The following is a 14,106-nucleotide window of genomic DNA, read 5'->3' as shown; positions in this document are numbered from 1 at the left end:
GATGTAATACACAAGTGAAAAGTTTGGTGTGGATAGTTCATTTATGGTAAAGGGCAGGAGCACAGAGTATGTAGGGGTTGATGGTAGGAAGCGATGGAAGAGTCAAAATGGAAATTCTCTTCTGATTGTTTCCACTGTTTCAGTGAAAATGAAATCAGAATCTTCAACTGAGAGTAGAGATAGGGGTAGAGGAGAGTGTAGAAGGTGTGAAAATTAATAGGATGAATGGTCTGGGGATGTATCAAGTCACTTCCTGGCAATGTAGAAAGCCCACTTGAGGGTCATGGTTATGATTACATGAATTCAATAGTGTGGCACTTGTACTGGACAAGTACAACATTTTCTTGTGGATGTAAAAAGGTAGAAACAGGTGAAATTAATTTTAGTAATATATCTTATTTAACAATAAATTAAAGTATTATTTTGACCTGTAACCAACATAAAAATTACTAAGGAGACATTTTCCATTCTTAGTGTTTGGTCTTTGAAATCTGATGTATACATTACACTCACATATATATTTGGACCAACCACATTTTAAGGGTCCAATAGCCACATGTGGCTAATGCCTCCTGCACTGCTGGTGTGGGTCTGGGTGATCACTGCGGAGTGACTGGCCAAGAGACAGTGGAGTTCAAGGTCCTCAGGGGAGGAGGAGAGTTCAGGGAACTAAATGGCGAAGCTGTTGGCAGGATCGTCTATACATATATTGAAAATTTCAAAAAGCTAACAAAGGGGAACTTTTGAGGAGAATGACAGACAATAACCAGGTAGGAAAAGTCAATGAGAAACAAGGAGGATGATGCAAGAGTCAGCAGGTAGTAGCAACAGTGAAGAGTAATGGAGTTTTTGGGAAAGAATAGTCTGAAAACAAGTAAGTAGAATTTCTGTCCCTTCCCATGGTACAAGGGCTGGAGGGAGAAGAAATAGCATATGGCAAATGGATTGTGTTTAGAGCCATGAGAATGAGATCTTCTTTGGGAGTCAGTATCTTTATAGGAGGTTTTCAGGTGAGTGAAAATAATAGGTTAAGCAAGAAACACTGGTTTGCTTACAGCTGTTAGGATATGAATGTGTCATTGCTGACGGTGAGGAATTGTGTAATGGGCATTTTTGTATACATACTTACATTTTTCAACAGAGGTAAGAAAGCTTTGCCTAAATTTATAATATTAAAAACAATGACTTTTCTGGACAGGGGAGAATTCAGGGAGTATAAAACTCAAGTTAATGATTGGTTATTTCCGGGAGGTGGACCTCTAGGAACTTTCATTTTTGACTTGGTCCCTTTTTGTATTAACATGTTGTTACAACATGTATGTTTTTGTTTGAATCAAAATAATCAAAGACCTATTCTCTCCATGAGGTCCTTTAATTTGATGTAACCTCTTTCCTGAAAAAAAAAAAGGGTTTTGAAAAGAATAGCTAAGTGAATAAGATTGGGGTGTGGATGTGAGTGTATGTTAAATACCTCGTTAGATTAAAATACAAAGAACAGGGGCGCCTGGGTGGCGCAGTCGGTTAAGCGTCCGACTTCAGCCAGGTCACGATCTAGCGGTCCGTGAGTTTGAGCCCCGCGTCAGGCTCTGGGCTGATGGCTCAGAGCCTGGAGCCTGTTTCGTCTTCTGTGTCTCCCTCTCTCTCTGCCCCTCCCCCGTTCGTGCTCTGTCTCTCTGTGTCCCAAAAAAGTAAATAAAAGTTGAAAAAAAAATTTTTTAAATACAAAGAACAACCAAATGATCAAGAGTCAATAATGAAGGAAACCAGAATATGTCACCCCAAAATATACTTCTTTGACTTGAAAGTGATTTTAAGCTGAAGGCAATTAAGAGGCAGTACATGCAGAAAAGACTACCCCCCCCCCCCCCCCCCCCCCCCCCCCCCCGCCCTTCTGCTTAAAGGCAGGAAATGAATTCTCGTTTTACTGGAAATGGACTTTTATCAGCCCAGAGTAATTTGCAAACAAACCTTATTAACCTAACCTTTATCTTTCTAGTTACTTCTTCACCATACCCTTTTGTCCAAACCCCTTGGTCCTGTTATATGTTTATTTATTTACTTATTGTCCAAAAGGTATAAAAGCTTCCTGTTCTGATCACTTTGGGTCTTCATTCTCTTATGAATGTACATGTACTTGAACAAATTCAATAAGATGTGTCTCTTTTCTTCTCGTTAATCTGTCTTTGTCAGTTTAATTTTCAGACACAGCCAGGGACCCTAAGACGGTTGAGGGAAACTTTGTCCTCCCTTACTATGACAATTCATGTGTCCCCTGTATACGAAGCAAATCCCAACCTTCAGCAGGACACACATGTTTCTCAGAAAAGACACCAAGTCAGACAGCTAAAAGAAAGCTGGAATGGCATCTATTGACATAAGTGTATTTGCAGAACTGCTGAGAAATTGCCATTGATGTGTGAAATGGATTGAACAATCAATGACGGAGCACTGGTTCTTTATCTTCTGTTAAATAACATCTGTCCCTTGGTTGGTGGCAGCAGCTATGGTTTTCAGAGCCTGTGGCTTCTTTACCATTGTCTTTTTAGACTGAGGTGACCAAAAAGTTTTGCTGAAAATAAGCCACAATCCACTCAAGTCAGAATGATGACTTTAAAAAAAAAAAAAAAGTTTAAAGTTACCATTATTTTTGTTTTTATAGAATTCCTTCCTCTTACATGTTGTGATTACCCTATTTGCTATTTTTTTTTTTTTTTTTTTTTTTTTTTTGGTTCATCAGGTTGTTTATACTTTGTCAACCAGTTTGGACAAATATCAAGATAATAAACTCATTTAGGTGACAGAATTCCTTGATTATCGGAAGGCAGCATAAAAATAGAAAGAGCAGTGGTCTGACTGTGTCTCCCCCCAAATCATATGTTGAAATCCTAACCCTCAAAGTGATGCTGGTAGGAGTTGGGCCTTTGGGAGGCGATGAGGTTAGAGGAGCCTTCCAGAATGGGTAGAATGGGGTTAGTGTTTATTAAGGAGATCCGACAAAGCTCCCTAGTCCTTTCAGTCATGTTAAGGACCAGTGAGGAAGCAGGCTCTCTCCAGACACTGGTTCTGCCAACTCAATGACCCTAGAATTCTTAGCCTTCAGAATTATGAGAAACAAATATTTATTACTTACGAGCTACCCAGTTTATGATATTTTTGTTACAGAAGCACAAGTGGACTAAGATAGTGTTTGACATCGGATTTGAGATTTGTAATGTGAACTCTACTATTTGTTGTCTGTGTAGCCATGAGAGGTCACTCGAATTCTCCAAGGTAACTTTTCTGCATCTGTATAATCAGTCTAGTATCATCTCACAAAGAATTATATGAGATAACATGTCTGCTACAGGGTAAACTCAACACATGTTAGCAATCGTTGTTCTGGATTAGCCCATATTGTCAGTTAGGAATGACTTGGACAAATTTTTTTTGGTTGAAAGATTGACAATAATTTTAATTTCAAGCATGCATTCCTAATTTTTACATAGAAAAAATATCACACTTATTTCAGTCTTCAAAGGCATGTGCAGTCTATAGTCTTTTATTTGTCTTGTAGTATCATTCTGTATAATCAAATCAATCATGTAATATCATTAAATCAAATTCATATAACTTTGTAGTGTCTACCATGAGTAAGAAAAGTTATTGTGTTCTCTGGAGGATATAAAGCCTATTCTTTCTTTCTTTATTTTTAAGTTCATTTATTTATTTTGAGAGAGAGAGAGAGCACACATGTACGCACATGAGCTGGGGAGTGTCAGAGAGGGAGAGAGAGAGAATCTCAAGCAGGCTGTCAGCACAGAACCAGACTTGGGTTCGAACTCATGAACGGTGAGATCATGACCTGAGCTGAAAGTAAGAGTCAGGTGCTTAATCGACTGAGCTACACAGGCACCCTTAAACCTGTTCTTTAAAGGCAGAGACAAAGCAAACATTTGTCAGATGTGTTTTCATAAATAATAGACTTTCTGAAATCAGAGGAATTCGATCTCACTGTGGGTAGATGGTGCTCTGAGATAATCTGATAAAGGAAGGATTTCAAACAAATCTTCCAAGAATTAAGGAAAGCATCGGGAGATTATTTATGTAATTTTGCACCCCATGAAAACATTTTGTAAGGTTGTGTTTATTACATACTGCAGCAGGGGAGACGGCACACAAAGAACTCGGTTTCCCTCTTCCACTAACATGAGAGACTCTTACTTCTCCAGGGAAAACTCCAGCTCCACTTCTCACCCCTGCCTCCTGGATGAAAATTAGCACACTCGGTCACCAATCACTGGTTATATAATCACAGTGCTTCTCCTTGTATTTCATTTATTTTTACCACATTGGACACAAAACAACGTCAAATCACCAGCTGAAATGTCAAGATTTTGATGAGAGGGACACTATATTTAGGATTTTCAGTACAGGATTTTCCAAATTTTATTCTATATAATACTAGTTCTTTGATAAATTTCTGTGGATATTAAAAGAAGAATCACCTAAATTTGTGATTTACCATGCACTTTGGGAATTTTATTTTATTTATTTTTTATTTTTTTTATTATATGAAATTCATTGTGGGAATTTTAAAGGTTTTAAGAGGATTTGCAGGGCCTACTTCTGCTTGTGTACAGGTAGCATTTGATGATAGAAATCTTTATTTCCATTATTCCTATGAAATCAATGAGAAGTTTTGTTCCAGGCCATCCCCCACCAAAGTGATGAGTTACAACTGAAGTGTGCAAATAAACAAACCTTCATTGGCAATTTAGGCACATCATGATCCTCAATAGAATATCTATTGATTGAGATTAGTGCCATCCATCATCACCTTCATCCATATTCTAGGTAATCTCCTTATAATAGAATAAAGGAAACTTGTCTTTGTCTCATTATCAGAACTGTTTGTAGATTTCCCCAATAACTGATTTATCTTTATTTTAATAAGACTGTGAGTCAAGTACTTATGTAATCTCCTTCTTCATATTGGCTACTAGAACAGCCAAATTTTGGCCCATCTCTAAAAACTGCCTGGATTCTTCCAGCTTGCATTATAATAATCTCATTTCTGGCTGAATCCTATTTTCTTACATTCATTTTCCTCTAGACCATTTCTCTTTATCTGCCTAGTTGTAGGTGCATTTTTTTTTCATGTTCATTGAATGTATATTGTAAATTTCCTTAGCCTTTTTTTTCCTTTTGGAACAAGGGGAGTATAGACAAATATATAACTATATTTTACCAACTACTTGCATATGTTTTGTTTCATCAACTCAGTCTCCTTTTAGAGAAACAGTGTTATATAGGAGAACGATCATTGCATCCTTGGAGCCAGGACAGATGGCTTTGTCTCAATTTTGTCTTTACTAGTTGTTGCAGTTAGTTAATATTTTGAAATTCTCTGGACTTGCCTTTTCTCAGTTGGTTAGAAATAGATAGCCTAGGTTAAAGACTTCAAGCCAAGTGCTTTGGGCTGGAAGGTACAACAGAACTCCTGTTCCTGCTGTAGAAAAAGGTAGAATGACATGGGGTTAACTTCTGTCAGATGTGGGATAGGAACAGGGCTGGTCTAAGATACGTGGGTAGCTAGAGTAGGCTAAATTTTTTTGCCATTTAGATAAATATGTCTTATGGATCTGTTTTCATTTGTTGTTTTTGTTTGTAAAGAACACACTTTGATTTAATCAGAATTACTTTTAAAAACAAATTCACACAATAATTCTCCTCCAATATCTATACTGGAACAGATAATTTGAAAAAAACGTCAACAAATGGCATCGTCACGATCTTTTATCTTTTAAATTCGAAAATAGCATACCAAAATGCTGAGCAATTATATATTGAAAATAAGTTATTCATTTCCACTAACCAGAATATTTTTGCATTATTTAGTTTCAGAATTTTAGCTGACATTTTGTCACACTCGTGGCAAGAATGTTCAACTGCAAAAGGTCAGGGCTAATGAGAAGTCTGTGTTGCCTCTCTTAGCCTTGAGGATGCTTTCTATGTAGTCAGGAGAAAACTCTGGTTGTATTTCACCCACAAGAAAAGAAGCTATGCATTCATGTCTGTATTCAAGTCATCACCCATTACCCAGTACATTTGTAACTCTCTCAGGCAAATGAGAGTAGAATACAGGCGAGCTTAAAAGATAGATGACATTTAATACTAAGCAAAACCGGGATATGTTCGCCGTGTTCTGTTGGAACAGATGTGTCACAATTGTATGAAGAGACAAAAGTGCTGGCAGAATTGAGCGTCACATGTCCCTGTCATTAGAGGCAAGCAAAACTCAGAAAGACCTGCATTGAAACAAGTGCAGTCACACTCTGGCTGGTCACACAGTTGTAACAGAACATTAAGTTGGATTTATGAATTTGAATTTATTGGATATACAGTTTTATTTGTTTGCTTTTATAAATTTTCCCTGAAGTTTAAATTCTATGCAAGATGTAAACATCCTTATAGCTGATATTATGTTCACCTAGATCTGAGTCTGGCCTACTCTTTTTTGCCATTTGGACCTAGTTAGTGTCACCCTTTCATAGCGGCCTTTCCTTATCAATCAAGCCTTCCCACTCCATTATTCTCTGTCTCATGACTCTATTTTATTTTATTCATAACCCTTATCGTGATCTAAAATTATCATTCTATTTCTTACTTTGTCTTAATTTTTATTGTCATTTCCCTCTCATTATAGGTATTAGCTTCATGAAAGAATGGATATTTTCTGGGGGCGCCTGGGTGGCGCGGTCGGTTAAGCGTCCGACTTCAGCCAGGTCACGATCTTGCAGTCCGTGAGTTTGAGCCCCGCGTCGGTCTCTGGGCTGATGGCTCAGAGCCTGGAGCCTGTTTCCGATTCTGTGTCTCCCTCTCTCTCTGCCCCTCCCCCGTTCATGCTCTGTCTCTCTCTGTCCCAAAAATAAATAAAAAAAAAGTTGAAAAAAAAAATTAAAAAAAAAAAAAAAAAAAGAATGGATATTTTCTGTCCTGTTCATCATTTTAATCCTAAGGCTTAGGACACTGCCTATCATAGTCATCAGACTCAATATTCTGAGTGAATGAATACTTTTAGTACAAACTTAAATAACCTTATAATAAATGTAATTTAAATCATCACTCAAGATTGTTTATATTTTGGTACACTATTTCAAAGGAATCTCTGTTATTGGACAGATGATGAGAATAGGTAACTTTTAACTTCTAAACCTTAGGTTATATTTATCATACCTAGGACATTATGAAATAAAATGTAAAAAATACTAAGCACTTGTTTCTACATCAGAGATATGAGTCTTTGGGTATCCTGTTGATAGTTTATCTTATTAACTTTGGATATATTTCTTTCAATTTGGCCGTTTAAATAGACCCAAGCCTTGAGGCAAATTTGGAACTAGACTTATTCTTTCACCAATGCCTTACTTCCTGGAGCAACTAGTAAATCTGTCATAAAGATCAGATTCTGGATATTGTGATTTTATCACATCATTAAATAAAAGTTTAAATCAAAGTCAAATAAACAAATCATTACCGTGAAAAAATGACTTCTTTATTGCATAAGATAATTAAAGGTATTCTTAGATTTACAGTAATGCAGAACATGGAACTTAATCTTTGATTAAGAAGAGAATCAGTAAAAGCATATAGAAAGGAAAAACTCAGATTACTTTTGGTCACCAAGTGCATGGAGGTTTTCCCCCTTCAAGCAATCTCTCTCTCTCTCTCTCTCTCTCTCTCTCTCTCTCTCTCTCTGCCCCTAGTTATTGCAACCACTGAAGACTTTAAAATCCCACCTGGACATCAGGTGAGAACAGGACAAAGGGTGGGCAGAAAATTAAACCGCAGATCAAACAGATAGGAAGCTGGTGAGCAGACTGTGGTTACTCATGTTTTCACCAGGCATTGGCTACAGAAAAGATAAGTGGCCCTAACAGGCAGGGTCTCTGCCCTAGAGTAATAGGGTGCAGAGGCCACCATGAGCTCCCAGCTAAAAAACATGGGAGGGACAAGAAGAAAAGGCACTTCCAAGGAAGGAAAAAGAAAGCTGGACGTCTCCTACAGTTTGACTCAATTCAACACTATCTACCTGGAGATAGTGTCAGATCCAACAGGTTAGGGGCTCAGTCTCACAAGACTGCCTTCACTCCACTTCAGATGTCAATCACAAGTAGGAGGTCCCCAGGTTCCCCACAACTTTTGCCCCACTTGGCTACAAATAGGAGGTCCCCGTGACCCTCTCCTTGCCTTCAGTTAATTTACTATACAGTGGCTCAAAGAAGTCAGGGAAACATTTACTAAGGTTGGCCTTTTATTAAAGAACATGATAAAGGGTATAGATGAGAAGCCAGATGAAAAGGTACATGGGGCAAGATATTTGGGGAAGGGTGCCAAGCTTCTGTGGCCTCTCTGAGTGTGCTACTCTCCCCACATTTCCACTAGTTCACCAACTCGGAACCTCTCTTAACCTCATACTACTAGGATTTTTATGGAGACTCTCACATAGACATGATCAATCATTAACTCCATTTTCAGCCCTTCTCCCTTCTCAGAAGAATGGGGGGCAGGGCTGAAAATTCCAAGCTTCTAATCGTAACTTGTTCTTTCTGGTGACCATCGCTCATCCGGGAACCATCCAAAACCTCACCCAGAGTGGCCTCAATAGAACGAAAGACTTCCTTCTCACACAGGAAATTACAAAGTTTTTAAGAGTGGTATCAGGAACCAGGGTCAAAGACCAAATATAAGAACCAGAAATGTTCCCAGTGCTCTTATCACTTAGGAAATTAAAAGGGTTTCAAAAACTCTGTGCCGGGAACTGGGGGCAAGGGCCAATATGTATTTTCTCTTATTGTCACAATGTGTTATTGAAGTCTAACAGTTGGGAGTTACAAGGCAGCTTCTGTGGGAGAAAGAGAAAAGACTTCAGAGAGAGCGACCTCCATTTGTATTCTGGCTCTGTCAGTTACCAGCATCTGTGGTCACAGTTCTTAGATGACTAAATCCATGAACCTATAGAACAACTCTAGCATAAGGCCTGGCATATAGATGTTACGAAAACATAGTTCTTTTCTCTTATCCTTTATTGAATTTTCTGCATCCATTTGTGCAAAGAATTTCACAAAATTGGCCAATTATTGGGGAATGATCGATCTAATCTCGACCTCATGAGAATTCAAAAGGCACAGAAGATAGTTAGCTGCACCTGAACAACTTTTACTGAGTTTGCTTAGCAAACTGTTGACTTACTGACCTGCCTGTATGCAAAGATTAAGTAGAAATATGCAACACACAGTACCTGCAGCTTCACAATTTTATTTTATTATTTTTAAGAAAATTTTTAAAGATTTTTTAAAGTTTATTTATTTTTGAGAGAGAGAATGGGAGAGAAAGAGAATGTGGGAGGGGCAGAGAGAGAGAGGGAGAAAGAGAGAATCCCAAGCAGGCTCCCCACTGTCAGTGCAGAGCCCAACATGGGGCTTGAACCCGTGAATCGTGAGATCATCACCTAAGTTGAAACCAAGTGTCAGACACTTAACCGACTGAGCCACCCAGGCACCCTGAAGCTTCAGAATTTTAAAACCAAAGCTCATTGACTGCCTTCATCGGTTATCCAGGTTTTTTCCTTCTCATGTTTCTCAATATTGTCAATAAGCCACTCTTCTGTTTGATACCTGAACTTTTAAATTCATCTTTGACTCTGCTGAAAGAAAGGTGATGAAAAGATGACATTCACTTTCGTCAAGAAGTTGTTGTGTCTCTGTTTACCTGGCTTCATACAAAAGATTCAAGGGGGAGGAACACACAGTACTCTTTGTCTAGAGGCAATAAAGCCTAGTGAGCAAGTCAGGCAGAAAACCCAGGGATAATGATTACATGTGATAAATGCTAAGAATTTAAATATAAAAATTTGTTGTTGAAACACTGGAAAGGAAGTAATTACTGTTACCTAGGGTATCATAGAGGGAAGTGCTATTTGAAATGTGTTTTTTTATTTTATTTTATTAAAAAATTTTTTTTTTAACATTTGTCTATTTTTGAGACAGAGAGAGACAGAGAATGAATGGGGGAGGGTCAGAGTGAGAGGGAGACACAGAATCCAAGGCAGGCTCCAGGCTCTGAGCTGTCAGCACACAGCCTGATGTGGGGCTCGAACTTGTGGACCGTGAGATCATGACCTGAGCTGAAGTCACATGCTTAACCGACTGAGCCACCCAGGAGCCCCTGAAATGTGTTTTAAAGACTGAGTAAGAGTTCAGTAGGTGGAGGGACAGGGAGATTACTCTAAGCAATGAGAAGTTAGAAGATTCTCAGAAATTAGTGTCTATGCTTTGGATTTATTATAAAATGTTTGGGTGGAAAGTGAGAGGGAATGAAATCTGAAAATTACATAATCTAAGAGTGTGAAGTCTTCGGTTCTCTCCTAATAAATTAGGGCATTATGTCAATTCTGTTGAATGTTTAAAGTTATAAGTTTATTCCAGGGGCTCCTGGGTGGTTCAGTTGGATAAGCGACCAACTTCAGGTCATGATCTCACGGTTCATGAGTTCAAGCTCTTTGCGTGTCAAGCTCTGTGCTGACAGCCCAAAGCCTGGAGCCTGTTTTGGATTCTGTGTCTCCTTCTCTCTCTGCCCCTCCCCTGCATACATTCTGTCTCACTCTGTCTCTCAAAAATAAATAAATGTAGAAAAAATGTCTTTAATATATGTTTATTCTAGTAGCATCAGAATTTTCTTCCCTCTTCCTTTTCAAAGAACAGACTTGTCTATTTGAGCATTTTGCAAATTTTCCTGACTCGAAACCCCCTTTAATAGTATTTTTAAAGATGGTTTTAAGTATTACTTTAGTAATAATAAGATGAACCATATGAAATTGCTGGTTTTTAGCTGTTTGGACTTACCAAAATAAAAATTTCAGATGATCCAAACTGTATATCGGGCTATATGAAGATTTTTCATCATTTCATTGATTTTATTTGGTTAGTTATAAAATGTGTTCTTTTTTTTAAAAAAAATCTTTAACTTTTATTTTTGAGACAGAGAGAGACAGAGCATGAACGGGGGAGGGTCAGAGAGAGAGGGAGACACAGAATCTGAAACAGGCTCCAGGCTCTGAGCTGTCAGCACAGAGCCCGACGCGGGGCTCGAACTCACGGACCGCCAGATCATGACCTGAGCCTAAGTTGGACGCTGAACCAACTAAGCCACCCAGGTGCCCCTAAAATGTGTTCTTAATACTTTCAAAACTTATTTATGGAGATTTATAGCATAGTGCTTCTGTACAATTCATCCTATTCAGATAATTTTAAAATGAATTCTCACTTATAAATAGTACACTAATCTAAAAATATTCTATAAAATTTTATAACAAAAAGCATGACTTTTTGGCAAATTTCAAACGGCAATATATCAAATTTGACCTGGGGGACGAAATAAATGTTAAAATGTCAATTGGAGTTTTACCACAAATTATATCATCAATAGTGGACAAAAGCAGTTTTTAAAACCTTGTGTTTGAAAATGCTACATCTTACATTTGAAATATCAATGGAATTATTTTTCTAATATTCATGGTTTTCAAAAAATTAGGAAAATATGGAAGTACAATATGAGTTTATCTGTAAGCATTTCTCCACAAAGATCACATTCCATAGACCAGGAAAACAAAAATGTCACCTGGTGCCTGGCTCCTTTCTGATCCTTTTTTGCTGTGTGAGACTCAACAGTTTTCTTACCTACAAAATGGCTTAGAGTCACCTTACATAAATATATCTCCCAATATATATTTTTTTCTCCTTGGAAACTAGTCATCCTAAATCCACAAAGGGGAAGAAATAATCTCTTAATTGATCCTTAATTAACATCACAAGTACCCCTTCCCTTGAAATAGGTGTCCTAGTAGTTTCTTGTCTGCCTTTCCTTGGGTCTGTCATAATAAGCAAATATTAGTTACGGATGGCTGTTCCTGAGTTTTATGAGATTGACTTTGAAAAGCTTCTACTGTGTAACTAAGTTTAAATGCTGGCTAAAGAGTTTTAATTTTCCTCAGACTGCCAACTATGAGAATCAATCCAAGCATTAACAACAACAAAGCAACATCAACAACAATTGACTACATGATACAATAAAAGGTAATTCATTCTGTCTGACCAAATGAAAGACTTCTTGAATGGCTGCTATGTTCACAGAACCTTCTGTGCTTAGCAAGGAAAAATATTTTGAAAAACCAAAAAGTAACTGTTCAGTTCTTAAATGTATTAGATCTCATGATGAGTTAGGGGATCTATATATATTAATTAGGCTTTCTCCAAAGCAGAGCCTGAGACAGGGACTTGAGCAGAGGGAACTTATTTGGGAGACATTCCCATGAATAATAATGACAGAGCAGGAGTGTGAGACAGGAAGGGAAAGAAGAAAAGCCAAAGGATTCATTTGTGAGGTCAATGCCCTAAATAACTGGGATTCCTCCAGGATAGTTGGAGAAGGGTGCAGAGTGCCTTCAGAATTATCTTCTGCAAAATGAGATGCTGGAGCATTTATCCATGAGAACTCCCTTCTTGGTTTAGTGTTTCTATGTCTACCACAATCTTTGTTGACAAAGAAAAATGTGAACAGTTGGGTACAGGGCAGGGCTAGTTCTAAGCTATGAGGATTATGGGAAAGAATAAAATGGAACATTCTATAATGGGTTAACAGGTTCATATAGCCTTTTATTTGGAAACCAATACGGTGATGACTGAAGAAATAAGAAAATTCCTATTCACTTTCTAAATTTCGCCCAACGCCAGATCCTGCTAATTCTTGCCTCTGTTTCATCTCACAAGCTCACTTCTCTATATCCTATCCTTTAAAATCACAAGGGAAGAACGAGAGATGTAGGTTTTGGTTTTAGTAGTCTTAATTGTTTTTAATATTTTTTTATGACATATGTGAGGAAAAAAGTCATCTTATCGCTCAAGTTTTAGGTATTTTTACTCCTAAAACAGGTTAGATGGTTTCTAGAGTCTGTTTTAGGCCCAGAATTGGTCATGACTCATGTCTTCTAAGCATGCTTATCAGTCAATATTACCTTTAACGTATCCCTTCTGTAATTAATGTGTACAACAGAATTATATGCATATGGGTGTATAATGAGATTAGAAGTTACTATAAATCCTTGCCTTGTACCAGTAGGTTCTGTAGTTACCTGCTGTAATGCCTGAGGATGTCATCGCCAAATTTGATTCTTTGAGTTAAAGTGTATTTCTGGGAGATCTGTGTAAAATATCTGTACATAAAATATCTTGGGGCAGCAAAGACTATATTGGTTATAGAGGTTTTACATCTGATCATGAAGAAAGATTTCTCAATCTGAGGTAAACATCACATTGAGAAATTGGTTTCCAAGTGGCAACATTTTATGTATATATATATATATATATATATATATATATATATGTATACAACCAGTCATATATTTTATAACAGTTTTGATTGCAAAAATTAAAGGGAATATATGTATTTGAGGCATTGTCGGTTACTTTCCTGGCTGAAGGAAACAAGCTTTTCTTAGATTAATTTATAATTTCCCTGATGCACTAAACTCAAATCCTTGAGTAATTGGTGCCTGGGTTGCTAAGGTTAACCACTGAATTGACACTACTTAGAAAACCCAAGTGGAATCCGATTTAAAAAAGAAAAAAGAAAACGGTGTTGCTTCAAAAATATCTACTTTTTTCTAATTTGTAGTGAAAAGAACATCTCCTTATTTCTTTCACTAGTATGTTCACCTTTAAGGGAAGAACGCTTCTCAACCCAAGAGACTTAAAAGAGTCGAATAAATAATTTACCTATATTCTTTGTAAACACATACCGAGTTGTACAACCATGTGTTGAAAGGGGAGTTATTAAATATTTTCTGCTTCCGGACACCATGGGCAGGGCACTAAGAAAGGGCGCTCTGCCTCTTTTGCAGACAACCCCTCCCCACTGTGTGAGCAATGCCAGAGTCACCTGTAAAAAACCCAAAGGGAATAGGAGGGGTTTAGGGTATGGTTTCGCTGATTTCCCAGTTCTCTTTATGGCATGGCATGTTCATGCTGTTTCTCTTTCTGTAAGGCTGCATTAAACATTATAATTTATTAT

This window comes from Prionailurus viverrinus, chromosome B1 (assembly GCF_022837055.1).
Source record: "Prionailurus viverrinus isolate Anna chromosome B1, UM_Priviv_1.0, whole genome shotgun sequence".
In the NCBI taxonomy this organism is placed as follows: Eukaryota; Metazoa; Chordata; class Mammalia; order Carnivora; family Felidae; genus Prionailurus; species Prionailurus viverrinus.
This window is presented reverse-complemented; position numbering follows the sequence as displayed.